At 45.6% G+C, this 25,019-nt stretch overlaps 1 protein-coding gene across 1 annotated transcript in view; it reads left to right on the top strand.

Moving 5' to 3' along the window:
- Positions 1 to 25,019, top strand: part of FBXL7 (F-box and leucine rich repeat protein 7) — a 330,308-nt gene that overhangs the window by 1,024 nt on the left and 304,265 nt on the right. The gene's annotated exons all lie outside the window — the stretch shown is intronic.

Here is a 25,019-nt window from a genome sequence, read left to right as displayed (position 1 = left end):
GTGGTTACTTGCCTAGGTCTGTGATATGTGAGTGTTGCCTGTATGTGCTGTACGTTCAGCAAGTAACCCTTTCCCACCTGGGTGGCACTGCCTCAGGAACTGCTGGTGGTAGCTTTTTGAAGTACAGCAGTTTTCTTAGTGTGTCAACTGACCCGTTTCTTTCCCTGACAGCTCCTTAAACGAGTCTGCTCTCTGCAGACTGTGTCAGCTGTGTTGAGTAAGAAATGCTGATTAGTTTATCTTTGTGTCATCAAAGTTATTGGCAGAAAGGAGCATTTATATTGCCAAAAGTTTTGGCAAGTGGAAAGCTTCTGAAAGAAGCTGCAAAAGAAAGTAAAACAATAAAAGTATGGGTTTCTATCTGACAATAAAACTTTTTAAAAATGATAAAAGAAACTGGCTTAACTTACTACAGTTGTGCTAACTTTTTTAAAAGATAACTGAATACATTCTAGTGGAATAGACTATTTGTATGGGTGCCAATTCTGACGCATACTACTATAATAAAGTTTGCATTTTAAAACAATGCCAGTTTCTGCACAGGGAGATGCAAGGTAGGATATGAGTGGAAGTAGCTGGGTGACCTTGTTACTTAATATGGCTTTTGTTGCTATGTAATTCATGCTCCTTTCATTGCTTTATCATCCTGTAACCAGCAATAGCTTTTATTTTTAGTTATGTCAAGGACTTATGCCAAGGGTCATTCTGTCTGCTTGGTGCTGAGTGAAATCAAACACCTGGTTACCCTAGTATTTGGTAGGCCTTTGCAGTTACTACCCCTTTGTTAAGAACTAGGACCAATGTACAATGTACTCTGAGCATCTTCAGGAAGGTGATGATGAGCATCTTGATGCTATTTGACCTCAGAGGGAGTTAAGTACATTTAGCACTTCCTTCCCTCAGGCCCTAGATGAGCAGAAGTGTAAATAAGAGCGATTTGAACCATTTTCAGTGGCTAAAGCATTTCCAATTTTCATGTTCAGATAGTGGATTAGTTTCTGTTCTATGTAAAAGACATCTGTGTGACTTAAAATGAGGCAGTTAAAATTACTCTGTTAGGTTTTTCAACCCCTTTTCATTACATTATTTCTAATGCTTTGCAACTTGTTCTTTTATCCCAGAAATATTGTATTATACAAAGTGGTACATGACTGCTTCCTGTCTGAACAGCACATTTTTTTTCAACCCCAGGGAGAAAGACAGCGTTAATGTTCTCCAGCTGTTGTCCATAAATACTATCTCTGCAATTTCACTCCAGTGAAATTTTACCATGTTTTGGTTTTTGGATACACAAGATCTAATTCATTCTTCTAGATGCCTATTGATTTCAGTGGATTTGGACTAGCAATTAATTTTGGTGTGCATCGTAGGAAACTACTGAAAAAAATCCTATTGGTCCCCTACTACCAGGTGAATTTTTGGAAGTTTTCTGTCATTCTGTCTGCAAAAGAGGTGCTCTGTTTTTCTTAAACTTCTAACACTCTTCTGTGCAACTTACCCTCTTGATACATAGGATGGTATGATTTTAGATAGCTCTATTATCTGTTACATTCTTTGATTCCAGTGGGCATGTGCCAAAGAATACATCTCACTCACCTCCAAAATATGTATGAAGACAGTGAAAGAAAGAGGGAAAAACATCCTTTTTTTTATATACAGATCATGAAATTTCTTTCATTTATTGCCAAATGACCTCTCCTTTCAAATAAGCCTATGAAGGCAGAAATTTTACCAGCCAGAGATCGTATTTGCTCTTACAGTTGTTTACAACATTTCTTCATTTCTAGATAAGTTCTGATAATTGATCAAACATGTGACTTGGAATCTGCATCTCTGCATGTGTTGTGGGAGAATAAATGTTCTACTTGCACATTAGATCCAAAATTGGAATGGGGTTGTACTTTAGTTATGGTTTGTCAGCTGAAACCTTGGTTGCAGTGAGACATTGTGTTGAGTGGAAAATATTGTCTCCATTCTTCCACTTTCTCTCAAATTCAAGGGTGCTTGATAGACTACACATGATTGTTTTGCTCCTGATCTATGTAAGAGAGTGTACTTCTCCCTGTCACTTCATTTCCTTTGCTGTCTTCCTATCCTCAGACTAGATTGTCCCTTATTGTAAGTGGTTCATATAGGGTAGTATTGGGTAGTTTGTTTGTTTGTGGTCCAGTGTTCCTGCTAATGTTTTCCATCCATGAGTGAAATACATTTTATGTGCAGATGTGCACCACTAATGGACACCCATCCTGCTGGCTGTGGGTACTCTACTAATCAGTTAGGCGGCACCTGAATCTTGACTGGGCAGCCACTGAAGCACTCAGTTTACAGGGAACACTTATGTGGCCTGTCTTGGTCTCAGGAGCTTTTGGCCCCCCCCAAGCAGGATTTTGCTGAGCCCCCAAGTTCCTTAAGAGTCTCTAGATATGTGCCATCTCTTACCAAATTATACGGAAGGCTGATGCCCACATCCAGTACCTTCTATTTTGGCAGGAGATGCACTTAGCAAACTGCACGCTTGAGTTACTACGACCTCATTCCCTGCATTAGAATGGAGATATGTTTGAGGCTCCAAGCTCATCTGTCCTCTCAATGTGTACAGCCTGATACTCTGACTTGCTTGTTGAGTGTACTGAGACCAGCCTGAGTTTTGATGTTTTTCTGTCATGGGACCAAAGAGATTTTTTTTTTCCATTCTGAGCTCCACTTTCTTTCATGGGCCCAAGACTGGAATTTCTTTGGCCTTCTGCTGGAACAGAATCTTACCTCAGAATTTGAGTAGGCTAAATCAAAAGCAGCACCAAAGACCAAACTGGCAACTATCTATCCAGCCCTCAATAGACTTAACAACATGGAAGCACCCAGCTCTGTCTTAACTGTATCAAATGAGGAGTAATTCTAGAACCAACTCAGTATCTATTCTCTGGTGTCAATGCCTCTGTCGGTTCTAAAAGTTTACAGGGGTAACAGATCTATTTATTTCCCATTATCCTAAGAGAGAGGTAAGCACAAAGAAAGTGGAAACACCATCTCTATGGTCCTTACTATTCCTAAATCAATGAGGATCTCAGGAACTCTCCAGCAGCACCACTGTCTATACCCTTACAGAGGGAGACCTCTCTGCACTGACCTGGACTCTTCACTCTTTGAGATCTCCGTAACATCTTCATTTTATCCATGGGGAAATGAGAGAAAAATTAGGTTACTGAACGCCCTGACTGCGTTCTTCTGTGCTGCTTGACTCTGTGCTTGTACTGATTTCAGTCTGATTCTAGAACTGCCTTCAACCCCTTTAGAAGATGTTACCCAGCTTTACCTCAAGACCCTAGTTACCTTTCATCCCTTCAGATCCAGACTTGATGAAAGGATATCATACAGGGCCCTCTCAAGTTTCTGAAGTAGCACTATATACAGGACTTCATGAAACCCTGGCTGGAGGCTGTGAGACTAACTCCCACACTGATCATGACACCGACTCTCTGATACTGTTGTAGATGCCTTCTCACCCAGAACCGAAGCAACCCTCCTTTCCACTAGTACCAGCACCAGCCCAGACCTTTTATAATCTGTGGGAGAATCTGCCTGTATCTGAGAAATGGAATGACACTCATTCAGAGGAATCTTAAAAAAATCCCCTTTGCAGAAACAGAAGATGGCCCCTTCTCAGAGGATGAGATAGATGCTTCATTTGTTTCTCGTCATGACTGTCATGACCATGAGGGATGGTCAGCAGCCTGGAGAGCAAGGGGTTAGCTATGTCCCCTGTACCTAGCCAGGTATCTGGTCAGACAACAAATTCAGATAGGGATTTCAAACTGAGACAGAGGAATTTTTGGGTTTTTCCCTCCTTTTGTCTCTGAGCCAGTTTGCTCTCTAGTTACTGAGGGAGACAGAAGAGATCTCCAAGAAAAAGACACTTCATACTCTGTAAGTAGGTAAAGTCGAGATAAATCCATCAGATTTTGTTTTCTGGTTTGGGAATCTGGATCTGATCTCTGTGCTGTTAGAAATGGTTTTTCCTTTCTTTTGTAACTAAGTCCTGAGCCCATGGGAATCCTCCATGGCTGTGTCTAGACTGCATCCCTTTTTCGTAAAAGGGTTGCAAATTAGACATATCGCAATTGCAAATAAAGCGGGGATTTAAATCCCCCCGCTTCATTAGCATAAAAATGGCTGCCGCTTTTTTCCGGCTCGGAGCTTTGCCGGAAAAAAGCGCCAGTCTAGACGCGGATCTTTCGGACAATAAAGCCTCTAAGAGGGATAAGGGATCTTTCGGAAAAGGTTTTATTTTCCGAAAGATCTGCGTCTAGACTGGCGCTTTTTTCCGGCAAAGTTCCGAGCCGGAAAAAAGCGGCAGCCATTTTTATGCTAATGAAGCGGGGGGGGGGGATTTAAATCCCCGCTTCATTTGCAATTGCGATATGTCTAATTTGCAACCCTTTTACGAAAAAGGGATGCAGTCTAGACACAGCCCATGAGTATATTTATTGGTGACTCTTACCATCTAGCCATTCCAGCTATGCTTGTAACTGGGGTATTGTTTTAATAATACTTTTTTTTTTTTTAATTAATCTGGTATTGGTTCATTTCTGTGTCCTGGTTTTATTTTAGGGCTGAAGTTTCCCAAGTGACCTCTTCCCTGGTTCCTTTGGAATACTTGGGTGATGACAGCTGGGTTTTTTATGGTTTTAAGTCCCAAAATCTGGGTATTAGGATTTGGGCGGGAGAGAGGGGGGCGGGAGTTTTTGTACCAAAACCTGTAGAGATCAGGTTTTGGCTTGCTTTTGCAGATCCCCCCCACTTCTGCATTCATCGTGCCGGAGTGGGGAACAGCCTTGACAATGACTCAGACAGTTTCTGGAACTATTGGGGAGAAAGGGAAATATGCTGCAGTTGCAAACTGTAATGAACGCAATAAAATGCAAACTGTGGAGAAGCTGGTCCTACCCGTCAGCCCTGACCTTCTCAAACGAGCCAAGATTGTCTGTTTTCCTGTGCATTCTCATCTCATCTCCTCTCACCCCACCCCACCCTGTTTCTAAGAGTGATAAGACGTATTCTGTATTAGCTGAAGGACACCTCCCTCTGACAAGCTCCATAGTCAAAATGGATGGCACAGAAGAGAGTAAGGGGCATATAGAGATACTGTGTTGACAGGAGGGTGCAAGTTGGATGCTTTGGGCAGGATGATTTAATTCATCAAGCCAACCATGTCCAATTAATTTTTTCTAAACTCCACCAGAGTCTCTTTAAGGGACAAAAGGAAGCAGGCAAGCCAGGACCCTGGTTGCTGAGGTCTGGGTACTTGGTAGGCAATCTCCAAAGCAGCATATCATTCCTTGGCCTAAATGAACATTTTTAAAGGGGTACTTGGAGTTTGGTGCATGCTTTCACCAGTGCATGCAATCACTCCGTGGATTTAGAATTGTGTTTCTGTGGTATATTTTCAGAGAGCTACCCTTTTGCCTATATTCAGGTTTTGGATGTAAAGAGTTAATCAGTAAGCATCACCCTTGGCAGCCTGGCCAGGCCAGAGCAGCTCCCTGCCCACAGCAAGATGCTGGGCTGCTCTAGCCCATCTGGGTCACAGGATCCAGTTAAATTTAATGTTTAACCTGTTAACATTTTAAATGAGATTTTTACAGCCCTAATTTAGCTAAACTCTTTGTCCTGCCATGCTGGTGTTGCATGTCTTGTTAATCTACCGCAAGAGAGGATACACTGACTTTTGGAAAGGTGCTTAACAGTACTGTTCAAAAATTGCCACTGCATTCTCACTACTTGCCAACCTTCGACCCTCCTCCCAATGGTGTGGATGTCTTATCTAACATCAGTACTCTGTAGTGAGAAGGAATTGAGGTGGATGGGAGTGGGGCTGGGACAAAGATCTCTTCCCTCTCGTGAGATTACTTATGCATCCCTAGCTGACACTGCAGCTGACCGTTTGAATCTTGGTGACTGTTCTCAAACTTGATCAGTATTTACAATCTCCTAAAACTCTTCACAAATCTCTTACCTGTGACTGTTTAAAAAAAAAAAATCTCAAATTTGGGGCCATCTTGTGTCCACAGATAAAGCATACTTTGGCGTTAAAAAGACTACGTTGGAAGTATTATGTTGGCCACATCTCCCGCAAAGAGCCACATCTCTCAGTCCATAAAAATTCATGTATAGTACATCTACTGAAAGGTTTTTTTTTCCACAGGTTCCACAAAAAATCACTGTTACAGTAATAGCTTCAATTTAGATTAGAGGGTTACTCCAGCATACTCTGAATTAGAGGCATAATTAAACTTAATCCTTAGAAGCTGTTCTTACATTCCTAGGTGCATGAATAGCCCCACTGAAGTTACTTGATTACTCAATGGGGTAATCTTTCATAGGACTGGATCTTAATTGATCTTTATAATTTAACAAGAGTGTGTTTAATATTGTCCTTCACTTCCAGACCCTTCACCACTAAGGCTTTTCTCCCATCAGCCATTGATCAAGTTCCAGAAGGATAGGTGTGTAGAGAATAGGGCTACCAGACGGTTTCAAAAAAAATACTGGACACGCTTGATCTCAGAGCAGGGCTGGCCGGGGGAGATTGCGGGGGGGGGGGGGGGGGGGCGAGGGAGAAGGGGACCGGGACCAGCTGGCAGGAAGCAGGGCTGGCCAGGAGGGGGGCGGGGGGGAAGCGGAGCTGGCTGGGAGGGGGTTAGGGGCTGGTCCAGGGGAAACTGGCCGGCGCGGAGTGGGGCTGGCCTGGGCACACACGGATCCCAGGGTGCTGCCCATCCTGCACACGGTCCCAGCGGGGCGCATGGGGAAGTCTGGCCCCCGGGATTCCATCCTGCCCCCGCTCCTTTCCTCTCTACTGCGTCCCCTCCTCTCCACTGTGTAGTTGAGTACTGCCTGGCTGGTAGACATGCTCACGCATTGTGAGCGTGTCTACCAGCCAGGCAGTTGGCAACTACGTACTGATACTCATGATAATAAAACTTATTTAATTAGAAAATATCAGACATTTATATATCCAGTATTTTCTCAACTTGTTTCCCGGACAGAAAGCTCAAATATCAGACTGTCCGGTTTTGAATCATACCTGGCAACCCTAGAAATGCCTTGATCTAGTTTTTTCTCTTCTTTTTGAAATAACCCTTTTTCATAACTGTTCAGCTTTTTCAATAATATTTTGTTACATATTTTTATTTCAGGAATAAAAAAGAAAAATATTTTTTTTAAAAAGTGCCAGCTGAACAAATAATTCTCAAACTATTAAGCAAAACAGGAGTCTGAATTTAATTTGGTTGGTGAAGGCCTGATAGTTCAGTCAAGAGTTATGCATAATACAGATAGTTGCTATGCAGCTTTCCAATCAAACAGTTCTGCTGGTGTACCTCTGAGTTTGTTTTATCGGGTGCCTTTTTCTTCCTTCCTTCCTTCCTTCCTTCCGACTAGTAGATGGCTTTTTGAAACCCAGTCCACCCACATGGCGATTATTAGTGGAGAGCATTCAAAATCTGCTTACAGGGTTTGGGTCCTGTTAAGAAGTCATGTCTCTCTAAGTGAGAATCCTCAATATGTAGAGGGGGTAAAACTGAGGCAGTCCTAAATCTTGTTCTGAAATGAAATTGTTGTTCTGCTATGAAATGCTATGAATGCTCAGGAATTCTGGATATTATCATTACATTAGGGATCACGTCTGGTTGAAAAATGAAATTCCATTCCCATAGGAAATTCTGCTATTTCAACAATTGTTTTCATCCTGAATGGAGACCAAACATGAGGCCTTTGTGGTTTTATTTTGTTTGTTTAAAAATGTTTAAACTTTATGGCATCAAAATATTTCATTTTGCTATTAAAATTCTGCAGCCCCTTGTAGAAGCCATAACTTCATACCGTATGGCAGGGGTGGGCAATAAGTTTTTGATGGGGGGGCATGTCAAGAATTTGGTAAGTGACCATGATATTAATAGAAGAGATACATGGTCTAACTTGGAGGTTGGGTACAGAAGGGAGCTCAGGATAGGGGATTTGGGGTGCAGGACAGCGTTTGTCTGGATAGAGGTTGTGACTTTGGGCGGGGATATAGGAGGGGTGGAGGAATTCGGCTTGTGATCTATGGCATGAGGGGGAGCAGAGGTTGTGTGCGGTGAAGGGTGCCAGGTGTAGGTGCTGGCTGCAGGACGCTTACCTAGGCAACTCCTCCACACATTCATTCCTGCCTTCAGGCACTCACACACTTAGGGTATGTCTACACTACCATTCTAGTTCGAACTAGGGTGGTAATGTAGGTAACCAGAGTTGCAACTGAAGCCCGGGATTTGAATTTCCCGGGCTTCATTTGCATCACGCCGGGCGCCGCCATTTTTAAATGTCCGCTAGTGCGGACTCTGTGACGCGCGGCTACACGCGGCACGGACTAGGTAGTTCGGACTAGGCTTCCTAGTAACGGTAGGAGTAATAGTAGTTCGGACTAGGTAGCCTAGTCCGAACTACCTAGTTTGTGCTGCGTGTAGCCGCGCGTCACAGAGTCCGCACTAGCGGACATTTAAAAATGGCGGCGCCCGGCGTGATGCAAATGAAGCCCGGGAAATTCAAATCCCGGGCTTCATTTGCAACTCCAGTTGACTACAATACCACCCTAGTTCGAACTAGGATGGTAGTGTAGACATACCCTCACAGAGGCATATGGGTTGCAGAAGGAGCCAAGGCATGTGGATTCTGGAGAGTGAGTCTGCTGATCATGGCTGGGGAGCTGGTCAGGAAAAAAACTGGATGTAGGAAGGGGGCCCTCTGCTACATGGCTCTTTCCTTTTATTGCTTCTGTACAGCTCCTGTGACTCCTCCACCTTTGTCACTAGAGAGCATGCCCAGATTTCCCTTGGTCTAGCAGAGCTGCAGTCTGAGGACTTATCACCCTGTGACTGGCCTTCGCTCCCCCACCCCACCCCTATACGTACACACACTCTTCTTTATTCACTCAGGGGAGAATGCAGTTTAGAGCAAGTTATAAGCAAGGTGGCTGAGAGTAACGAAGTTGCAAGGTTTTACAAAGATTACAGCGAGTTGCAGAGTTTAGAAGGCAATGCAGACAAACCATCAGCAATGAAGTGACTTAGAAGGCAATCCCCTCCCCCCAGCAATGCAGTCAGCAGGAGGTTTTTTGTCAATCTCTGTCATGCGTTGGTAGGACCTTTGTTTAGTGTATTTCCAGAAAATGCATGTGTAAAATCAAGTAATAGCTCGGGCAGAGGCTTTTAATGCAACACTCATGATCACTGTTGCCCAGGTTGCCACCCTCATCTACTTCCCCGACTAGTTCCTCCCTGTTTGTGAGCAGTAGGTCAGGCTGCACATGGCCCCTGGTCGGTTCCTTCAGCTATAAAGATATATTGGCATTGGAAGAGGTTCAGAAAAGGGCAACAAAAATGATGAGGGGTTTGGAACAGATCCCTTATGAAAAGAGATTAAAGTGACTGGGACTTTTCATCTTAGAAAAGAGGAGATTAAGGGGGGAATATGATGGAGGTCTATCAAATCATGACTGGTGTGGAACAAGTGAGTAAATTTTCCTTATTTACTTATTCCTACAGTATAAGAACTAGAGGTCACCAAATGAAATTGTTTTAAACCTGCTGCCTATCAAACAAAAGGACTTTGATTCTCCTTGCCAGAGAATGTGCTGAAGATTAGGACTAGGGATGTTAAATTTAGATTAACTGGCTAATTTGATTAGTCAATAAGCACACCTCCACCTTTTGAAGGACTGTTGCTATGCTTTCACCTTTGGAGTGTAGCACTGAGGGGAACATGGGGCCAGCAGGGAATTCAAGCAGTCCCCAGCTAACCCTGGGCTCCACGTGGTGCTGCTGCTTTGAAACACCCCTTTCTCTCCCCTGCCCTTGCTGCCTCTTTCTGATAGAGGCAGCAGTGTTGGAGGGATGTGACTAGTCGACTAACCGACAAGCATTTGCTTATCGTATAGTCAACTAGTTGTTCACATCCCTAACTAGGACTTTAACAGGGCTCAAAAAAGAGCTACATAGATTGATGGAGGTTAGGTCCATCAATGGCTATTAGCCAGGATGGGTAGAAATGGTGTCCTTAGCCTCTGTTTCTCTGGAAATGGATGACAGGAGCGAAATCCTGTGATGATTACCTGTTGTGTTCCCACCCTCTGGGGCATCTAGTATTAGCCACTGTGGGCAGACAGGATATTGGGCTAGATAGACATTTGGTCTGACCCAGGATGGCCATTCTTAGGTTCTTATGATGGCAGGCTGGATTTGGCCTGTCACTTTGCTCACCTCTGCTGCATGGGCTTGGCTTCCCTGGCTAGACTGGTTGTGTTACAGCCCTCCTCTCTGAGCTTCTATGGTGTGCTATAGGTGGTGTAGTGTGAGCATGAAGCCTGGTTCATATAGGAGAAATGGAACAATGAGCTTAGCCAAATTAACTGACTTCAGGAATGATTTTTGTTCTGTTTAGTTGGATTCCCCAAACAGAAACATTTCAGTTTGGTTGAATTGTTGTGGTTATTGGGCCTTCATATTTACCCTAATTGTGAGCTCAACTTAAAGTATATGAAAGTTCATAAGTCACAATCTACAATAACAAATGTTGATGCAAAGACGATATGAAAGGGACCCATACAAAAAGGCCTTTTGATCTTATTGAAGGGCTATGTTAGCACCATACCTAGTAAATAGGAAAAATTAGTGGACCAAAACTGGTGTGTTGGAGACCAGGCCTAACTGGTGAATAAAATGATGGAACAGACTATTTTACTGACCACTTCCTTTTTGTGTCCTTAGCATGGTTCCCTGTAAGCTGCATGGCTGAGCAGTCGTGCAGCTGCCTATTTAGCCATGCAGGCCAGGGACCTGTGGCAGGAGAGGAAAACTTGCCTCACCTCTGTCCCCAAACTATCCTGCCTTTCAGTTGGCAGTGGATGCTGGTTTACAGGCAGCTGAGCCCTTGCCTGGATCCTGCTGTGACACTCCAGTCTTGATCCTGCTATGGGAGGTGGGGGGAGAAGGGGATGGTTCTCATCTGGCCACAGCAATCCAGGTGAGGTGGTCTAGTCCCTGCCACAGCCCTAAGGCCCTGGCAACCTGGTGGTGGTGGCCCAGCCCCAATCTGGGTGTGACAGCTCTTTCCCAGCTCCCATTTGGTGGTGGAAGCCTGGTCCCGATCCAACTCCATCCCATCTTGATAAGAAGAAATTTTCCACTCTAGGTATTCTCAACTTATCCACATCCACCCTGACTGAATTGGCTCTGATGTAAGTTTCTTTTTCATACATCTGAAGTGAGATGCAACTCATATGCCATATTTTTACTATTTAAGGTGCCACCTGTTTGAGAGTCGATGATGCACAGGGCTGGCTGCATTCTAGGAGTTCACACTAAGTGTATGTCCACACTACAGCATTATTTCGAAATAGTTAATTCAAAATACTTGATTTCAAAATAATGCGTCGACACACAAAATGCATTTCAAAATAGCGCGTCCACACTGAGTAGATGCTGAATCACATTTAAGGCCGGCCAGAACCAGGTCCAGCGGGGCATCCGGTCAGGAGTTACTTTGTGTGGCTGCTGCCTGAGGCTATCTGAGGCCTGTGCTTAAAGGGACCCCCCCGGACAGCCGGTCCTCAGATTTCCCTACTTGCTTGCCTACCTCGATGAGGGACAGCAAAGCATTTTGTCTCTGTGCTCTGGTTACCCTCACTCAGGATACCACAGAACTCTGCAACGTGGAGCTAGAGCTGCCCCGGGCACTCTGGTGCTTCTCTTGGCCGCGTTGCTGTGAGCCTGGCTGTACATTCTGCAGGCTGCCATCCGGGAGGTCAATTGGGAGACTGTCTATGCAGGAGGCCCTGCGGGAGAGCTTCCACCCTGAGGAGCACTAAGAGCCTCCCTGGTCTGCCTCACTGGGAGTTTGTGCCTCATTCCTCCCTCACGTCCTTCCACGTACCCCTCCCTAACCCCCCTTCTGATGTCAAATAAAATACACATATTTTCATGAACACAAACTCTCTTTATTGAACAAAACTGGGGGGGATGAAACGCTGGTGAGACTGGGGAAAGGAGGCAGGAGAGGGGAGAAGACAGGGTGGGAGAGGGGAGGGGGAAACCTGGGAGGAGGGAGCTGGAAGGGGGAAGCAAGGGGAAGAAGGCGGAGGGGAAGCTCAGGGCTCAGGGGGGTCTCATTGACCAACTTGATTTTCATGCAAACCTGCTCCTGCGTTCGCATGTGGCCTTTGGTGGCCAGGGTGGCAATTATCCTGCCATAGATGGCTGCGTTCCTCCATCTAGTGCGGAGATTATGGATGTTGGGGGGCCTCCTGCCTCCCCCCCCATACTTGATTAAGGTCCATGATCTCCACCCTGGACCAGGAAGGTGCCCACCTTGTCCCGGCCTTGGCAGGCTCCTGGGAGCTGGCAGACCGCTCCTGGGGAGTGGTGGAGGGCTGACTGCCAGTGGCTTGCTGGCTCATGTTTTGGGGGCTGCTGGGTCAGGGGCAGTGACTGCTGGCACTAGGCTGGCAGGCTTGGAGCTGGCACAGGCACTGTGGCCAGAGTCTACCCCTTTAAGGGCTCCAGGGAGTGGGGAAGGAGAGGAGTGTTCTTGGTTGAGACTGGAGTGGCCAGCAGGGCACCCTGGGAAGGCTGAAGGCCCCCTATTTTGAAATAAGAGTCTACACAGCACTTATTTCAAAATAGCTATTTTGAATTTGGTAAACCTCATTCCATGAGGAATAACACCAAATTCAAAATAAGCGCTCTGCTATTTCAAATTACGGCTGTTTTGGAATAACTCTGCTGTGTAGACATACCCTAACAGAGGAGCACTGTGTGCACAAGAGTGGTTTTAAGGTCATTGTATAGGTCTAGTGGATAGTGCACTACTTAGCTAGAAATGACCTTAAAGTTAACCAACCCAAAGTGCATCACCCAGTAAAATTGATCTGTATGCCTGATCATACTCAGGATAAGGCTGACTTGTGAAATGGAGAGAAATGGATCGCAGGGCCCTATTAGTAACACTTGTACTCAAATCTGTGTTTGGGAAATATGTCTCCCATGATTGCACAATTCCTAGTAATGTTTATTTCATTTAAAATATTAGATCTCTACCCATATCCAAATTGGATACAGTGTCAATTCTAATTTCTTTATAGTCTCTCATCATTAATGTACAATACTACTTTTACTTTTTTTTTTTCTCCCCCACCTCTCCTCCCAGTCTCTTTCCTGACCACCATATGGCCGTCAATACCTGTATTTTATGCAGGACTACTATTTCACCATGTTTCCATCATCCCTATAGTATCTGGTTTTACGTCCTGCACCAGTATAATAAGTTAATTAGTTCCTCCATTCTTTTTTATCCACATTCCTTGCTTTGGTATACAGATATTAGTTGTTTCTGTGTGGTTTCACCCATGTTCATCACCCAATTAGCGAGCCATTTTACTGTCAGTGTTGCCTTCCTGTTACTATCAGTGATATTGGCACTATTTTTCCTCTTGTGGTCCATACTCATAACTTTAGAGAGGGAGGATAGCACAAGAAGTTAAGTGAGTTTCCTTCTTTACTCAGAAGAGCATTCATCTGTCTCTGCCTTCCAGTGACTGAACATCTGAAAACTTTCCTCTAGTAGCTCCTTTGCCTGAGACATCTGTTGATCATCCTCAATCTTGACTCACATACACTATCCTCTAATAGGGACAGTAGAACCCACTGAAGATCACATGAATCACCATTTCTTTAAGCCTCTTCTGCCTGGCATAATCTTCCTTGGTATGTGTCAGAGAAAATCCAGCAGTATCATTGCTTCCCATATGAAGTACAGCCAAGTCAATTCTTCAGCTTCAGTTCCACATCCCATATGCTAGTTCCCAGCAGACAGCACACCAGTCTGTTCTCCTAGTAGGAGTCTTCTATCATGTAGACTTGTTCCTTCCTGCCATTGGCATGATTATCTGGTTGCAAGTCAACTTGTGTTCTCTTGACTTGCCATCTTCTTTGAATCCCCTTCATTCCTCCTGTGGCTCCCTAGGAGGGTGATGATTTTCAACCTGTTCCATTGATTGACCCCACGTTACAAGTTTATGGCTTCTCTAATTTATTTAGCCTTAAAGAAGGGAGGCTGCTCATGACCTCCCTCAAACTTTGCAACCCTGCAGGCTCAAAACCTATGTTCAAGGAAAAAAATATTTTCTTTTGATAACCTCCCCCTGTGGATTATAGCAAATGCAGTGTTAAGGATTCCTAATTAGCACAGAGGCCCTGATAATTAGGAACGTTTTAGACTTTTAAAATACTTTTTTATGATCGATTTAAGTTCTTGACTAAAAATGTATGTCAATATGTGCAGAGAAGTCCATTAACTTACAAATTGAGTACTGAAAATTACATCGACTGCCACGGATTTCACTCTGGTCTCAGGTTTGCCTTAGTTTGTGTGTCTTTGGAATCACGGCATGGACATGCATTATTGGTGTAGCAACCTTCGTACAGAAATATATAGAATTCAGTGACACTTCTGAATTTCAATGTAGAGTTGTTGACATTAACACAGACACTTCATCCTTGGTGTAGTACACTAAATGCTAATCCTATACTGAACCTGAGCTATATAGTCCAGTGAAATAATGGCTTGGAGTACTAGTAAATCCTTTTAAAAATCTTTCTTGGAGGAAAGAAAGAGGGAAACAGGAAGTTCTCACTCATACTTGTGTTTGAATCAGGAAATTCTTGTCTACAACTACATAAATTTGTCATAGTAATGTCTTTCTGGGGCTTATGAACAAGTGATTCACAGTGATTTTGTTTTTTTGCAGAATGAAAAATTTATGAGCACATCTCCAGGATCTAAAGTTCCAGGTTTCAGGGCTGGACTAAGAGGTGGGCGAGCTGGGCAGCTGCCCGGGGTGCCAACTGATGAGGGGTGCCTGGCAGCTGAAAGGGGCGCATAGCGCCCCTTATAGCTGCCATCAGGTGCCACGCTCCCAGTGGGCTGCATTAACCCTAGCAGTGTCCTTGACCTGCGGGGCCTGCGCACTGGGGGGGCAGGCTCGCGCATGTGCTGTGCGCCCGGGGTGGCGCTGCCTGCCCGGGGTGCCAAAATGGCTTGGGCCAACCCTGCCAGGTTTATAAGGCCACAGTCAAATTATGAAATGGGGTTTTCATCAGGAGGAGACAATGTTATATTGCTTTGCTCCATAAGTTTACTTTGATGCAGTAGAAATGAATTTGCCCTGAAAACTTGCGTTTGTATTTACCTGCTTACAGTTGAACATAGTCCCCATAATAAATTTCTTGGGTTGGATTTTGGCCCTTCCTATTTCCCCATCACTGTGCTCTGATCTTGAAATGAGGCATGACCACTCCTCTGAATACTTACAGAACCTGGGCAGTAGAGGGCCACATTTGTAGTCCTCCTGACATATGCTCCCTGCACGAAGTTGTGCAGAAGAAAGTGGTTAGAGGGTTTTACTTACAAACATAAGAACGGCCCTACAGAGTCAGACCAAAGGTTCATCTAGCCCAGTATCCTGTCTTCCAGGAGTGGCCAGTGCCAGATGAGCCAGAGGGATTCCCATCTATTGTGGGCTGGTGCATAGATACCAGGCATCTGCTACAGCTCATCTTAAATATCTTAAATTCCCTTTCCAGATCATTGAAACACACTAATGAGACAGAATAGCATTATACTATATAAAAACAAGTTCTGAACATCAGTTTGGGCAGAACTAAATGTAAAGGGTATAGAGGGAGGGAAAACACAGGCAGAACATTGGAGATGAGAGCTCTCTTTTTAGTTAATCACTAATGGAGAGTCTAAATGCTTTCTAGGGTATTAACATCTCCCTCCCCATCTTGAAAGTGATAGTACAGAATGAGAATTTGGAATAAAAGATAGGAAAATACTGTCAAATCACAGTGCAAAACCATATCTTAAAATCAGATGACATGAAGTATTTTGTTAGATGGTGAAATCTATATGGCTTGACCTAGAACTGATGTGAATCATCTTTTGCCTTTTGATAGAGGATGCTGATGCTTAACCAATGGGTATCCCAGTGAGTGGCTTATGCAGGATAAGTTTTTCATGTATCAGTTTGCAGAAGTTCACGAAGTTTCTTTTAAATAAATCCGAGTTCTATACTATAGATAAAAATAGCTCAAAGCACTGACCATGTATTTGGCAAGAGCAGTTATGTACTCGAATGCAATATGTTATAATCTTTCTGTATCCAGGTGACTGCTTATCATTGGGACTCCTATAATGAAAGATCAGGTGCAAAATCTGTGTGCGTTCAGGACCTGTCAACTTTAGAATACATTTATTTATCTGAGTTTATTTAACTTACTTGAAAAGACCCATACAAAATTTTAGATGTAGTTTAGGTTTTCCTCCAGATTATCCCTCAAACTATATTTTTACGCAGTACTAAAAAGAATAGCATGTGCATTAGGGTATGTCTACACTACAGCGCTAATTCGAACTAACTTAGTTCGAATTAACTAATTCGAACTAAGCTAATTCGAACTAACGCATCTAGAACTAAAAACTAGTTCGAATTAGCGTTTTGCTAATTCGAACTAGCGTGTCCACATTAAGTGGACCCTGAAGCAGGGTTAAGGATGGCTGGAAGCAGTGCCGGCAGGGCATCAGAGGAGGACTTAGAGCATGGAGATGCTGTCTCAGGCTAGCCGAGGGCTGTGCTTAAAGGGTCCCGACCCCCACCCCGGACAGACAGTTCTCAGGGGTGCTCCGCTTGCAAAGCAGTCCTGGCTTGGAGTGCCCTGAGTGCCCACACTGGGCACATGACGGCATTCGGCCATCAGCCCGGCTGCACTTGCCACAGGCTGCCATCTGGGGAGAGGGGACAATTGGGGGGCTGCAGGAGAGCTTCCACCCCCAGAAGCCCGCAGAGCCAGCCCAGTCCTCCCCATCGGGGGTTCGTGCCCCATTCCTCCCTCACCTCCTTCCACTTACCCTTCCCTAGTCCCTCTTCTTGATGTACAAAATAAAGATAACATGTCTTCCAAAATGGAATCTGTCTTTATTGAACAAAACTGGGGGAGAGTGGGAAAAGGAGGTGGGAGAGGGGAAGAGAGAGGCTGGGAGAGGGGAGGGCAACTAACATGGTCAGGGGTTGGGAACAGGTCCCATATGAAGAGAGGCTAAAGAGACTGGGACTTTTCAGCTTAAAAAAGAGGAGATGGAGGGGGGACAGGATAGAGGTCTCTAAAAGCAGGAGTTGGGTGGAGACGGTGCATACAGAAAAGTTCTTCCTGAGTTCCCATAAAGAAGGACTAGAGGACACCAAAGGAAAGGAATGGGTAGCAGGCTTCAAACTAATAACAGAAAGTTCTTCTTGACAAAGCAAAGAGTCAACCTGTGGAACTCCTTGCTGCAGGAGGCTGTGAAGGCTAGAACTAGAACAGAGTTTAAAGGGAAGTGAGATCAAGTCATGGAGGTTGGGTCCATGGAGTGCTATTAGCCAGGGGGTAGGAGTGGTGTCCCTGTCCAAGGTTTGTGGAAGGCTGGAGAGGGATGGCACAAGACAAATGGCTTGGTCACTGTCTCCGGTCCATCCCCTCCAGGGTCCCTAGGGTTGGCCGCTGTCTGCAGACAAGCTACTGGGCTAGATGGACCTTTGGTCTGACCCAGGACGGCCATTGTAAGCTTAGGGTCGGGGGTCTCAGTGGACCCCTTTGATTCTCTTGCACACCTGCACCTGGGTGGCCAGGCTGGCAGCTCTCCTGCCCAAGCCGGCCGCTTTCCTGTGCCTAGTGCGGAGATCGTGGACGAGGTCCACGATGTCCGCACTAGCCTAGGCGGGTGCCCGCCTCTTGCGGTCCCGGGCAAGCTCCCGGGAGCCACCAGTCTGGTCCCGGGAAGAGGGGGAGGGCTGGGGGGCAGCGGGTGGCTGGCTCATGCCGTGCAGGGTCTGCTGGCTGGGTGCTGGCAGGCTTGCACCTGGCATGGGCACCGTAGCCAGCCCGTGCCCCTTTAAGGGGTCCGAGGCCGGGAGGGGGGCATACGAGTTTCCCTGGTGTTGGCCAGAGTGGCCACCAGGGAAACCTGGGGAGGGCTAGCCTCCCACTAGTTCGAATTAAGGGGCGCTACACCCCTTAATTCGAACTAGCTAGTTCGAACTAGACTAAATCCTCGTGGAATGAGGATTACCTAGTTCGAACTAAGCGCTCCGCTAGTTCGAATTAAATTCGAACTAACGGAGCGCTAGTGTAGCGCCTATGAAAGTTAGTTCGAACAAACGTCCGTTACTTTGAACTAACTTTGTAGCAAAATGCAGGACAATGTAGCACTTTAAAGACTAACAAGATGGTTTATTAGATGATGAGCTTTCGTGGGCCAGACCCACTTCCTCAGATCAAATAGTGGAAGAAAATAGTCACAACCATATATACCAAAGGTTACAGTTTAAAAAAAAAATGAACACATATGAAAAAGACAAATCACATTTCAGAACAGGAGGGGGATGCGCGGGGGAGGGGGGGGGGAAGGAATGAAGGTAGGTGTCTGTGAATTGATATTAGAGGTGGGGACAGTGGGATGTTTGTGAGTTAATGGTATTAACTTTGTAGTGTAGACATACCCTTAGCAAGTTCCACCTGTATATTCAAATCTCTGGAAAGGGGGAAGTCTTTTGTTTAGATTATACCATAGGATTAGAATACTACTAGTCACAGTAGAACTCTTTCAGCATGCACCATTATGAAAAGAGGGTATATAATTTTGCCTGTGTAACCCCCCCTTCCTTCCCAGGTTACTGGGGAGCAGGTCACACTCACAGGTGTGCCTGGGCATCTGATATTTTAACTCAAAAGAGATCCTGAGCACCCCAGTGGTGATGGTGTTTAGTTGGGGAAAGCCCTATCCACCCCCTTGCTGCAGTCCCTTGCTTGTAATGAATGTAAAATTGTGGTGCCTCCACCTGGCTGGCCTTGTACACACTCACTGGTGTGCCTTGAGAGCCTCCAGGAACATACTCATTCCAACTAGAATCTGGATGTAGTTGTTCTGTAATTAGAAGTCATATACATCCAATAGAACACTTTAAAATAAACAATCTTTACTTAAGTTAAATAGGGATTATCAGATTTAGCAATGAATAGCATTAACAAAACACACAACAATAATTGAAGCAAATATAGCTAACATTTGTACTGACAACAGTGACCCCACCCCAGAGTGTGCACACCCCTGGACTCAGTCCCAGACACTTGCTTGCGTTGGCGCGCTGATGTTGCAGCTGTAGTGGAGATTCGGTCCAGGCTAGACGGGAGCTCTGTCCCAGGTAGCACTTTCCCAACAAAACTTACTGCCTCATGCTGTGCCTATTGGAAGCAGCCTGCTAAATCCCAGTTCCAACAGGCATCTAGTCCCGATCTGTAGCTGCACTCCGACAGGCCCTGGACTGGATCAATCTCCTTGGCAGCAGCCTGGCTCCCCCTGTGGTTCCAAACTCCAATGCAGAGTCCCAGACTTCTAGGCCTCTTTTCTTCATGCACATGGAGAGGCAGTTCTCTCCCCAAGAGTCCTTCCTTCCTGTTTTTCCCAAGGGCTCATGGGAATTGTAATCTGGATTGCAGCACACAGGGTCTTTCCAGAAAAAACAGAGGCCCCTTTAGTAAGGGGACTACACCTGTTTCATGGAAACCTTTTAAAATCCTTGCTTATCAGCCCAGAACTCATGTTCTTGATAAAAAGGAAAATAGTCATCTGTGTTCTCCTTCCTCACTCCAGTGATTCCCACTAATGTTTTAGTAACTTGCCTGTATGCATTGGCTTGAACTCTGCAGCCTCTAGCAAAGAACCTACATCAGTGGTCCCCAACCTATAGAGGCTCCCGGGCTCCTGGGGGCGGGTCCATTCACAGGCCGGGCGCCCGGGGGTGGGGCCGCGCGTCCTGGGGCACGCCAGGGGCGGGGATGCCCTTGCACCCGGCGCCGGCATGTGCCCCAGAGTCGGGGCCACCCGAGCGCCTTGTGCCGTGGGCCCGGGGCCGGCGCCGCCGCCTGAGCCGCGCGCCTGGGGCCGGCACCGGCACCGCGCGCCCGCATGTGCTCTGGGGCTGGGAACGCCCAAGCGCCGCGCACCAGGCGCCGGTGCGTGTCGCGCGTCTGGGGCCGGCACCTCCAGTGCGCCGGGGGCGGGGCTGGCCCAGGTTGTCAGCAGCCGCACACAAATGCCCCGGCGGGCGCCATGGCTGTGTTGGGGACCACTGACCTACAAAGACTTAGCAGCAAATAGTGAGGCAGCAGTAACACTTTCCTCGCTATTTGGAAATGAAGTCTCTGTCTCTGTGTGTTGCGTGTGTATGCGTGCCTGAGCTCATAAATCAGAATGGGGCCTGGAGACTGGTACTCTGGCTGTCCAGGTTGGGACATCTCAGTGGAATGTTCCTGGACCTTTAGCTAGCTATATAGGTCTCACACTTCAACTTGACCTCGTTTTGATTTTTCATTTACAAGTTGCAGTTATGCTATGTTTATAGGACAGTGAGGGTGGTTCTTCCCAATGGACTTTTGGACTTTGCAGCTGCACACTGATGTATCTGTTGCAATGTTGTTTGAAGAAACACTGCTTTAGAAAACCCTATATGAAGTATGCACAGTTGACATGGCTGCTTATAATGGGCATTAAGAGACAGGGTGGATAGGTTTAAATCAGGTGATAAATCGACAAGAAAAAAATAATTAATTTAAATCAACTTTCCCCACTGATAAGCCTTCATATATTTCTTAAACAGTGGTGCAAATCTGATCACTAAAACATGTTAATTTACAACTCAGCTCAGCAGTTTACATCATCTAAGAGGGTATACTTTGTGTAATTTTTTTTAAGATAATTTGATTTTTATTCAGGAAATAGTACAGATTGCACCTCCCAAAACTGGGATACTCTGTTCTGGCAACATCTGTGGTCTAGGAGGAGGGCCAGCAGCTGGGAGCCTTGGTGGGTTGGGAGCTCAGCAGAGCTAGCAGCAGCAGGGTTAGGGCTGAGACCGGGGGCCTAGCAGTGGAGCTGGGGAAGCCCTGCTGCTCAGCAAAAGAGCTGGATTGTGGCAGCATGGCAAGAAGGGTGGCTGGGGCCAGCAGCGTGGAGGGACAGTGGGCTGGAAGACCAGTAGCAGGAGACTTCCCTTGATCTGGCAAATTCCCTTGTTTGGGACCAGTCAGGTCCCAGGCATTCCAGACTAGAGAGGTCCAACCTGTACATCATGCTTATTACCTCTATCAAGCTGCAGATGCATCAGCAGTACATTAGGGATGGTAAGAACTAAGTCACACAAAAAAACACAATAGCACTTATTTTGTTAAATCAAACCTTAAATGTTTCACATTTGCAATTGCAGCAGTCTCCTATGTTGATTGATGGCTGTCCTTCAGCTTTTTAAAATTTTTCAATTTTTATTAACTCTGACAAGTCTTCAGATCACTAAATGTATGGTGTCCTTAACATTTCTTCTACAATTACCTCTCAGCACAGAATTCCCTCTAACATTTTTGAGGGAGAATTAGTTTGGATCCTCCTGCTTTCTTCAGAGAAGCTGAAGCAAAATGGTTAAGAAGCATTTTGTAACTTCAACATTTTCTTCTATTCCGGAGGAAGAAGTACTTAAGTCTTTGACTAAAAGATGCATTAAATGAGTACTGCAGCCATGTGTTAAAAAGCATACATTCATTTTTTTTTCTTCGGTATCTTCTCGTCATTGCCATGTTTGCCACATTGTCTGCGACAAAACTGTGCATGTAACAGTTGAATTGTTCAATTTTAGTGTTCACCACCACTACTTTTAAATAGCATTTCCCAGTGTAACACAGAATATCTTTTGTTTCTGAAAGATATGCAACCATATCTTCTATAGTGACACAGCTATACATTACTGGATCATTGTGTACTCATCAAGACTAAAACTAGAAAATTTCCCCTCAGCATTTCTGGCATACTGTCAAAGTTCATTCTCATACAGTGTATCTCGTACCTACCACCAATGTCAGGTGGAGTATAGTCTAGTAATAAAGACTCAACCATACCACTAAATGTATTTGTGGTCGAAAATGCAAAAAGGAGAATTTGTAGCTTAAATGAACCAGACAATCTCTTCATCTGTGGGCTCTTGTTGGTATTTGATGATGTTTACTTACAAACCCAATCTTGGTGGTGACTTACTGAATGATTGAAATCTTTTTTTGCTTGCTACTGATACTTTGTGGTCTGAAATACGTTTAGTTGCAACACTGCTATTAAAAGTAGAAATGGATGACTCTGTGGCCATATCTACGCTACGAGATGAGGTGGAATCCATTAGGGTTGATTTCTGGTCACCCAATTTTGCAAAGTTGAAAGTCCATGTCTTCACTGCAGGGAAGAATTCAGTATAGTCCAAAACAACACCCCACCCCACCATTGTAAAGTAGTGCATCTGAGCCTTCTGTTGACTTGGAGTGTTGCACTGTGGGTAGCTTTCCATTCTGGGTTATGCTTCCAGTGTCCACTGGGACCAAAACTCTGCAGCAGATGACTGTGGGTTCATGTTGTCAGTGTCCCATAATGCACTCATCTAGTTCTTCGCACCCCATCCCCCCATTGCATGAGGTCAATGGGAAGCAGTCTTTGCAGGCCCTCTTTTACCCTGGTTGCCTGTGCAGATGCCATAGCAGCATGAGCATGGATCCAGTTTTGCATCAAACCATTGTGATGCTGAAGTCTGCCTTTATCACCTTGGCTACTTGCGCACCAATACCATTCTGCTACAGAAAGTTGTGATTCTGGGAAATGTGGATACCACAGTGGATGGCTTTGCTGCACTGGGGGTTCCCTAACTTCAGTGGGGCAACAGAACACAGCCTGAACCCCAGTAAAGAGTGGTTCAACTATGGGCTGAGCAAGTGCAGAATGGTGGTTGAGTGTCTTTTTAGGCGTTTAGAGGCTAGGTTTAGGAATTTCCTTACTAGGTTGGATCTCAGTGAATGCAACATTCCCTTTGTGGTGGCAGCCTGCTATGTGCGCCATAATTTTTTAGAGCAAAGGGGAAAAGTTATTTGTCACGGTGGGAGGCTGAAGCCTAGCACTTTGCCAGAGGTTTTGAGTAGCCAGACACCAGGGTGATGATGAGAGCACACTGTGGGGCAGCACAAAACAGAGGCTTGAAAGGATAGTTTTCATGAATGGCTGCTTTTGAGACTCAGACATGTTGCTCTCAACAAGATGCCCGTGCATTCACTGTGTGTGCCTGTAATCCCTCACCTAAAGTACCAGCAATAAAGGGACTGCTGTTCAGAGATCATGCTTTTTTATTTAGTGAAATCAGCAAGGGAATAAGTCCACAGTGAGAACCCAAAAAAGGGGGTGGAGGCTTAAATGTCCAAAGGCAGCCTTTTGTGTGTCAAGGTGCTGGAGGTTAAAGCTGCCCTTGAGTCCAACTTCTCCACCCCTGTGTCTTGGGGTTTCTGGGGGTAGATACTATGGAGCAGGAGGAGGAGGGAAAGTTTTATTTTGCTCCATGGAGAGGGCTCTGGGAGGAGGCCTTCTCCAGGCAAGCAGGTGCTCCATCACTGTAATCAGGGAGGCAAAAATACTCTCCTGTTACCTCATCTGCAGCTCCCTGCGCACATTCCTCTCATGGCATTCCATGACCCTGTCCTGGCACTGTGCTCATCTCCTCTGTGAGCATGTTCATACAGTCAGTTTGCTCCTTGAACATACCTTCTTTGTCCATTTTTGCCTCCGGCTCTGGGTCAGTCGGACAGCTGGGTGAGTATGAGGCGAGCTAGCTACTGTTCCTGCTGTAACGAAGTTACAAGGGCTCACTATACAGGCTTAACTCTAATATGTTAACATACAGTGAAGGTCTCTTTTTGAGGACAATGGAGATGTGTTCTGTGCAACGTTAAACTTTTACTTTAAAACAGCCACTGTATAGCAGGCACAGAGTTCTCAGAGGAGCACCTGGACTCAGGGGAGCTGTTCAGAGACAGGCAGGTGTGGTAAGGGGCCTGCCAAGATAGGAGTCTGCAGGGGGTGGAGGATGGGGGATGGAGAGGATGCTGACTCAATGTGGCCATAAACTTGGGCCTTAAGCTGCAATTCCTTTGATTCAATGATGCCAGACCACTTACTGGTGGCTTGATGTGGGAAGGTGTCCTACCATGGAGGACAGCATAAGGCTGGCCTCCCCAGAAACCTTGTGAGAAGAATCAAAGAGTTTCCATCTGAGATGTAGATGTAGAGGGAAGATTCTTGACTCAATCTGCAGCACATGAACAAACTGTTTCGGGCCCCCCCACTCATGCTGTGTAAGCACAGAGCATGCCATATATCACACCCACTTGCCTTAACCTGCTTGTAGTAAGAAGAAAAATGGTACATTTACCAGACGTACCCTCCTTGAGATTGGTGCTCAACTGGGAGCTGTCCTGGGAGGAGGGGGATTGGCCCAATGTGATAAATTGTTCTTAGCCCTTGCCAATCACAAGCTGGCCATTTTTCTCCTCTTCCTTCCTCTTTCCCCTTCACCACCACGCTGTTCTCCGCAGTCAGGCTTGGGAAATCAGTCAGGTCCTCCTGAATCACATCCAGGTGTTCATAGAACCCATATATTTGTGGTGCTGCATCAGACAGTCCATTAACCTCCTTTGCCTTGTGGTAGGGCTGTCTCAGCTCCTATTTTGACTCTGCACTGCTGGCTGTCCCGGAATATCCTTTGGCCCCTAGTCAGTTTGCAATCTTTTCATAAATGCCAATGTTTTGTACGCTGGTTCGGAGCTTGAAGAGAATAGATTCCTTCCCCAACACCTCGATGAGGTCCAAGATATCCCAGAGACTCCATGCTGGTATTTTTTTGCTCCTGGGAATTAGAGCCCATGGGACTTCAGTCATTAGAAGCCATGGCCACATGTGCTGCAGTGCGCTGTTCACTTGAAGTATCCTTGCAACACTGGTGCCACAGGAAACTATATTCAAACTTTTTCCCGGGGCTTCTA

The sequence above is a fragment of the Pelodiscus sinensis genome, chromosome 2, assembly GCF_052426305.1.
Source record: "Pelodiscus sinensis isolate ZL-2025 chromosome 2, ASM5242630v1, whole genome shotgun sequence".
Lineage (NCBI taxonomy): Eukaryota > Metazoa > Chordata > Testudines > Trionychidae > Pelodiscus > Pelodiscus sinensis.
This window is presented reverse-complemented; position numbering and strand designations above follow the sequence as displayed.